This window comes from Microcebus murinus, chromosome 23, assembly GCF_040939455.1.
Source record: "Microcebus murinus isolate Inina chromosome 23, M.murinus_Inina_mat1.0, whole genome shotgun sequence".
In the NCBI taxonomy this organism is placed as follows: Eukaryota; Metazoa; Chordata; class Mammalia; order Primates; family Cheirogaleidae; genus Microcebus; species Microcebus murinus.
The window spans coordinates 25,960,381-25,967,281 of record NC_134126.1 but is presented as its reverse complement, the minus strand read 5'-3'; the positions used below and the strand labels follow the sequence as shown (position 1 = coordinate 25,967,281).

General features: G+C 47.2%; 1 long non-coding RNA gene across 1 annotated transcript; it reads left to right on the top strand.

Moving 5' to 3' along the window:
* Positions 1–262: 262 nt before the first annotated feature.
* LOC105884480 (uncharacterized) lies at positions 263–5,309 on the top strand. Its single transcript, XR_001160242.2, has 3 exons — positions 263–381; positions 1,169–1,370; positions 4,940–5,309. It is a non-coding gene; the product is annotated as an uncharacterized LOC105884480 (long non-coding RNA).
* The last annotated feature ends 1,592 nt before the right edge of the window (positions 5,310–6,901 follow it).

The following is a 6,901-nucleotide window of genomic DNA, read 5'->3' as shown; positions in this document are numbered from 1 at the left end:
TGTCTATATATGCTTAGATACACAAGTACTTACCGTTGTGTTACAACTGCCTACAGTATGCAGTGCAGTAGCACGCTGTACAGGTTTATAGCCCAGGAATGACATGCTATATACTACACAGCCTAGGTGTGTGGCAGGCTCTCCCATCCAGGTTTGTGTAAGTACACTCTAGGATGTTTACACAATGACAAAATCGCCCAGTGACGCACTTCTCAGAACATATCGTCCTCGTTGAGTGATGCAGGCCTGAGTGTGTGTGTTTGGAGTTGAAGAAGAGGGAGGAAAAGGCTGATGGCAGGCTGGATCGCAGCTTGATGATCCCACACAGGAGCAATCTGTCTTGCAGTTCATATGACTTCAGCCTCCGGAGAAAGTGTCTGGGTGAGCGGTTAGAAACATAAAAATTAGAGCTGGGGAAGCCTCCTGATTAAAATGGGCAGCCAGGTGACCTGAGTGTGGCATCGGCTGAAAAATTCATATCCAGTACCAGGCCTATTAGAGACCAAGGGAGGAAATTAACCTCGCTTAGCACCATGATTAAGCTGCTGTCAATAGAGCCCTTTTCCACTCCTGCTAAAAACTTACTGATTTTTCTTTTCTTTAATTGGATTAAAATGAAGGAAACCCAAGACCTCAAGGGAAAGAAAGCTGAGCAGAAACCATGCTCTCTAGGGGCTGTCTGCCAGCTGCATTGCTCCAGGTGTGAGTGTGCTAGATACTGCGTTTCCCCCAAAATAAGACCTACCCATCAAATAAGCCCTAGCATGATTTCTAAGCATGTGCGCAACATAAGCCCTGCCCCGAAAATAAGACCTAGTGATGGGTGTGGCTACGCAGCACATCTGCACAACCCACGCATTTTGTCATGGAGCAGTAAAGAAAACGAGCAGCCCTTCTCATCTGCCCCATTTAGAGCTCTATTGCTCGACATGAGAGATTGGGGCCAATGGTTCTAAAGAAAATAGAGTCACAAGAAATTCAGGATGGAATTCGCGGTTTGGAGAGTTATGATGATGTTCCAGAGGAAGACGACTTCACTATATTTGAATGAATGTAGATTGTTGTAGCGTACTTAAAAAAAATAACACATCCCCTGAAAATAAGCCCTAGGGTGTCTTCTTGAGGAAAAATAAATATAAGACCCTGTCTTATTTTCGAGGAAACACAGTATGTCTTTGATGCCTGGACCGAGCAAGCCGGATACGCGGCTGAATGGTGGGAAGGGAGAGTGCTAGGACGGGCTCTGCAGCGGAATCGCCTCAGACACTACTGACCACGAGAGCCAGAAGGAGAAGCGGACACTGCCATTCAGCCTACAAGTAGCTGTGGATCTGTTGCTCTCTCGAGACATTAGGAAGCTCTGGCTAGTGGTGAGCACCTGCCCCTGTTTGTCCTCCCCGTGGATTCAGACCTTCCAATATATCGCTCTTGTTTCTGGGAAAAGACCCATACCTTGCTCTCCTTAGCCTGAGGTTGGTAAGAAGGATAGAAAAATAGTGGGGATGATGAATGTCCTGGAGGAATAGCCCCGAAGAGGACTCCCATGGCCAGTGTGAGCCCACACAGTGTTTTTGGGAGAATCAGAAAAAGATGCCCCTCTAGGGTGGTTATAGCCTCCCAGCCAGACTGCTTAAGTGGCCAGACAAAACATCTGTGTGTAGAAAAGAGTGGCCCTTTCTGGGTATGAGGATGGGGTAGGGGGTATCAGACATAGCCCTGCTGGTGCACAGCTTGGTGAACAGAACGCAGGCTGGACTTCGGCCATCCCTGCCTGGCTCAGCTGAGTTGGGGCAGGGCAAAAATCTGCATAACTGTAAGTGGTAGCCTTGGGGACAACCTGGAAACCAAAGAAGCAGAGTGAGATGTCTTAAGGTGCCAGGGCTATGTGGAGGGAGGAGGGACCCTTTAATTCTATAGAATGTTCTCAGCAGAGTCTACAGGATTTTGCTGGCTCTGGGCTTGGCTGAACAAATGCTGGTGCAATATAAAGAATATAAGGTTTTGGACTGAAGCGGGTATGAAGCTGCAGACAATGGGTGCAGGGAGAAAGAAGAGATGTTTGCTTTCCAGGTATATGTCCCTATCAGCACGACCCGTCTTACCCTGCGTGTAGGCCCCTCAGCCTTCCCACAGCTCCGATGCCATATATTCCGAAAGACAATGGTACTGTCCCCCCCGACGCTCATCCCGGATGGAGTCGGGACACATCCTCACACCTCGGGCACAGAGGATAGCTCACACCCCAGAGTCCGGCCTCACTCGCCCCTTTTCTTTGAGCTCGTGTGCTTTTTCATGTCTTGGTTCTCAGCCACAATAGACTTAAAAGGAGTTTGGGCAGAATATGTGAGAAGAAAAATTATTTCCATGAAAGAGTTGAACAATGGAGAGGAAATCCAGAACCAGACAAGGATCATAGTGCAAGAAAAAGAAAAAAAACCCGTTGGGGGTGATTTGAAAGTAATACTAGACCCACATGTATCTATACTTGGGAGGGAAGAAAAAGTGCTTTTTTTTTTTCCCCTTCTCTCTGTCTCCGTCTCTCCCTCTCTGTCTCTCTCAAATGATGATTCTATTGTAGGAATAGAAACTAATTGTTTTCTTCTTCCTAAGTATTTTTCCTTCTTGAATATCGCCTTTTCTTTAATATCCTAAAAAATCATTACCATGTGAATAGGTTCCAGCCAGCACAATCAGAAGCCTTTTCTCGGGTTTGCCAGATGCTTTTAACAGACACTGTACTTGCAAGCATCCGTTAAAAATTTTAAATTGTTATTTACCCCTCCACTCCCATCCTCATCTGCACGCCTCTTTTCTTCTATGGGAATGTAAGTCTTAGCATAGATTCTAGGTTCTGAGGGTCCCCCCTAAATCTCCTTCAGTGCCTTTTTGAGCAGAGCTATCCTGTGATATCATCGGGGTTGAGTTTTCTTTGCAATCTTCTGTCCCTGTGAAACAGGATGCTGAGGCTCAAGGCAGTTTTCTAGCTACAGGCCACAGCCCTTTGGCTAACTTGGGCATCAGCGAACTGTGGCCCGTGGGCCAAATCTGTCCTTTTCCTGTTTTTATATAGCCAGCAGGATGAGAATTGTTTTTTACATTTTTAAATGGTCGAATTAAAAAACAAAAGAAGGGGCTGGGTGTGGGGGCTCATGCCTGTTATCCCAGCACTTTGGGAGGCCAAGGCTGGAGGATCCCTTGAGGCCAGGAGTTCAAGACCAGCCTGGGCAACATAGTGAGACCCTGTCTCTACAAAAATAAATAAGAAAAACTAACCAGGTGTTGTGGTATGTGCCCATAGTCCCAGCTATTGGAGAGGCTGAGGCAGGAGGATGACTCAAGCCCAGGAGTTCAAAGTTACAATGAACTATGATCGGACCACTGCACTCTAGCCTGGGTGATAGAGCAAGACCCTGTTTCAAAACAAACAAGCAAACAAGCAAAAAAAAAAAAAAAAAAAAAACCAAAAGGAGAAGAATATTTCGTGACACACAACGATTATGTGCAATTCAAATGTCATGGACAGGGTGGAGTGATTGCACACAGAGATGGCACGTCCAACATAGCCCAAATTATTTACTCTTTGGCTTTTTGCAGAGAAAGGTTGTCCCCCCCTGGGCTCCCTAACTGAGCGCCTGGTCACTGAGGAAGACCCCAGCCAGGCTTGTTTCCTAGGCGAGGTCCACCCACAGAAGGCCACGTGCTAGGGATCAGGGTCCAAATGGACACTGGTGTTGAGAGTTTTGGCTTGAGATGAGCGCAGGGACTTTTGCACGCAGGTTGTGGAAATGCAGGGCTCACAAGCCCTGGTAAGTCGGCGGATGGCCATGCAGCTGGTCTGGATTCTGCAGTCGGTCAGTTACTCCTCATAACTGTGCAATATTCAGGCACGCTGGGCTCTCATAAGTGAAACAAAACCCACAAGGAAAACAGTTTGGTCCTTCTTTATATCTGTCCCATCCCTAACTCCAAATCCAATCTCTTCTCTTATTGGACACTCCTGAGGAAATGAGCTCTTGGCAGCAGGGGTGCGGGGTTCCATGCCTCACTCCTCGGGTTCTCGATGCAGCACTTTCATTTGGAGATAGCTTGTAAAAAAATACAAAAATAAGTATGACGCCCAGGCCTCGCCCTCAGGAGCGGCTGGACTGTCTGCGAGCCTGGGACAGAATGGAAACTAGTCGTTTGCACTTTCAAAAGCGGCCCAGGTGACAGCGGTATGCTGAAAGACTGACAAGTGCCTTCCTCTTCTTCCTCAGAGGTGTCGTTAGCAATGTTAGCACCTCAAAATGATTCAGGGGATACCTACCCCTGTCGCATTTCTCCCTCTTACTGTCCCTGAGTTCTATCCGGTTAGTTCATTGAGTCTGTGCACAGAGCCTGCTCAGTGCCGGGCATGGTGCTAGCCACGTGGGTACCAAAGCAGGTGAGATGGGGAGGAGGGGGTGGAAGACACGCATGCTCCATGGGGTCATCCTGGCGGTGGTGCAGTGAGACCAGCACCCTGATGGGGGTTGCTAGAGGCGCTGTGACTCACAAAAGAGGGCATGTTCCTGCCCTTTAACTCACTGTCACACGGCTATGTTCTCTAGACTCGCCTGCACCTGTGACACCACTCTGCCCCTTTTCCCCGGGCTGCCAGCTCTCCTATGGCCGAGTCCACCGGGACCCCTGTAATTCCGAGGAAGAGGGAAGCTTTGGAGGGGAGTCTTTAGCATTCCCCCTGAACTGAGAGCATCCTCTCTCCCTCTCCCTGCGGCTCATCCCCGGGGCTGGGAGGAACGATGAAGTTTGTGCTCCGCTGTCGGTTCAGCCAATGATGCATGAGGCTGGGAACGGGGCGCTGGTGCAGTCTTCCATGGACGGCTATATTGGCCCCGCGGCGCTCAGCTTGGAGATAATAAAAACTTCCTTCTTTTCTTTTCTCTTTTTTTGTTATCAGTAAACGAAGCAGATCCGCTGCCGGAGCGACACAGAGGGACAAGATGCACTGACAAGGTGCCTGGATATCTATTTTTCTGAACCGTGATGAGTTTTTTTTTTTTTTTTCCAACAGAGTCAGTATTCGGACTGCTGTCCCACGTTGACACTTTTATTATCTGTAGCTCAATTTCATGGAGCAGATTTGGTTTTCTTCTCCAATCATAAGATTCTTTTCAAAACAAATCAGCCTCACTCACTGGTGATGCCTTTGCTTTGTCCGTTTTTCTGGGAGGACATTTTTTGAGGACTGAAGCCTGGTGGCTCCGGGTGGAATAAAAGTACTCATTTTCTCCAAGAGGCCTCTGGTTTCACCCCTCTTGTTTCTAAAGATGCAGGCTTGGACAATGAGAAGCATAATCATAATAAACAATAACATTTATTGCATTTATTAACTCTGTAAGAGGCACCTTCCTCTAGGCTCTTTACCCATGATGGCTTTTATTCGTCACAACAAGCTTATGAGGTAAGCGTGAATATTATCCTCATATTGCAGAGAAAGAAATGTAGCCTCATAGGGTTTAGAAGTAACTTGCTCAAAATCACAAGTTACTAAGTTGCAGAGTCAGGATTTGAACCGGCTAAGTAGCCCGAGTTCTTAACTATCACACAGCACCAAGGATTCAGACACAACCTTGGTCTTCACATGTGCATAACATTCCTTAAGTCCTCAGGTACCAAAGGTGGCTGATCCAGAAGGGGACAGAAGGGAAGGTGTGCTTACCACCTGCTCATGTCTTTGCTTTCCTTAGAATTAGCGATGGGGGTGGGGTGGGAATTAGGATTGGGTTTGGGAATGAGAGCTCACCACACAGCTCAGGATGAAGGCACCAGTGTTCCCTTCTCAAGGACTTAGGGATCCCTGATTTTTCTGTTGTTGTTATGTGACAGTTACAGCCCACTGGCTGCCGTCTATTTAATCAAGATGAAAATGTGAATTTGATAAGCTTTTCAAAGTGGCTTTATTGGCTGAACATTCTTGGTGATGGCTCAGCAAGGGGGAGAAGATTTTATCAGCTTAAAGACAGTCAACCCCATTGAGTCTATGGCTATGATCAATTCATTGTGGGCTTTCACCAGGAATTAAAAGCTATAAATTATCAAGGTGAGGGTGAGGATGACGATATAGGACAGTACATCAGAGATTCCAATAAGTGGCCAAGAATATTTCATCAGTTTCCCCAGAGGGGATTTGTCCTCCCCTCCCTTCCCTGTCCTAGTCTTCCCTCACTCACATCTTACCAAATTACAACGTAGAAATTTCTTACCTGTCTCTGCTACATAAGCTGATTAAAGGTGCTGAGCTGCCTGGCACGAGCTGCCCCATGGTCTGGTGTAAAGTTTGGTCAATGGTTTGGGCATAAAAGCAAGGGAAGGAAGACCACCTATGTACCCAATGAGACTCACTCATGGCACCCCCTCACCTGAGATACCTAGCCTCACCTCCCCCTGCTTACTCATTCATTCACTCGCCAAACCTTTATTCATTCAACAAACACATATTGAGCATCTAATGTAAGCCAGGCAAAGGGCAAGGCATACAAAGCAGATACAAAATGGTCAAAGATGGTCCCTGCTCTCAACATGCTTGCAGTCAAGTGGAAGAGGCAAACAATAAAGTGAGTCCTACAACGTAGTGTGGTGAGAGGCATACAGAGCACTTTGGGAGCTCCTGGGAACAAAGTGACAGTGTCAACATGTCACTCCAAGGAAAAGGAACTATACTGTACAAAGGCTTCCAGAGATGTGGGAAAGCAAACATATGGGAGCATAAACTCCCTTATTCTTTGCAATTCAAATGCCAATTTTATTCTGGTATCTGGCAGCACAGTGCCTCATGAACCCCTCCCTGGGTCCATGAAGTCAATGATGGTGGGTTTTAAGTCAATCATATTCAGTCCATTCCCCATTGCCAGGGATCAGC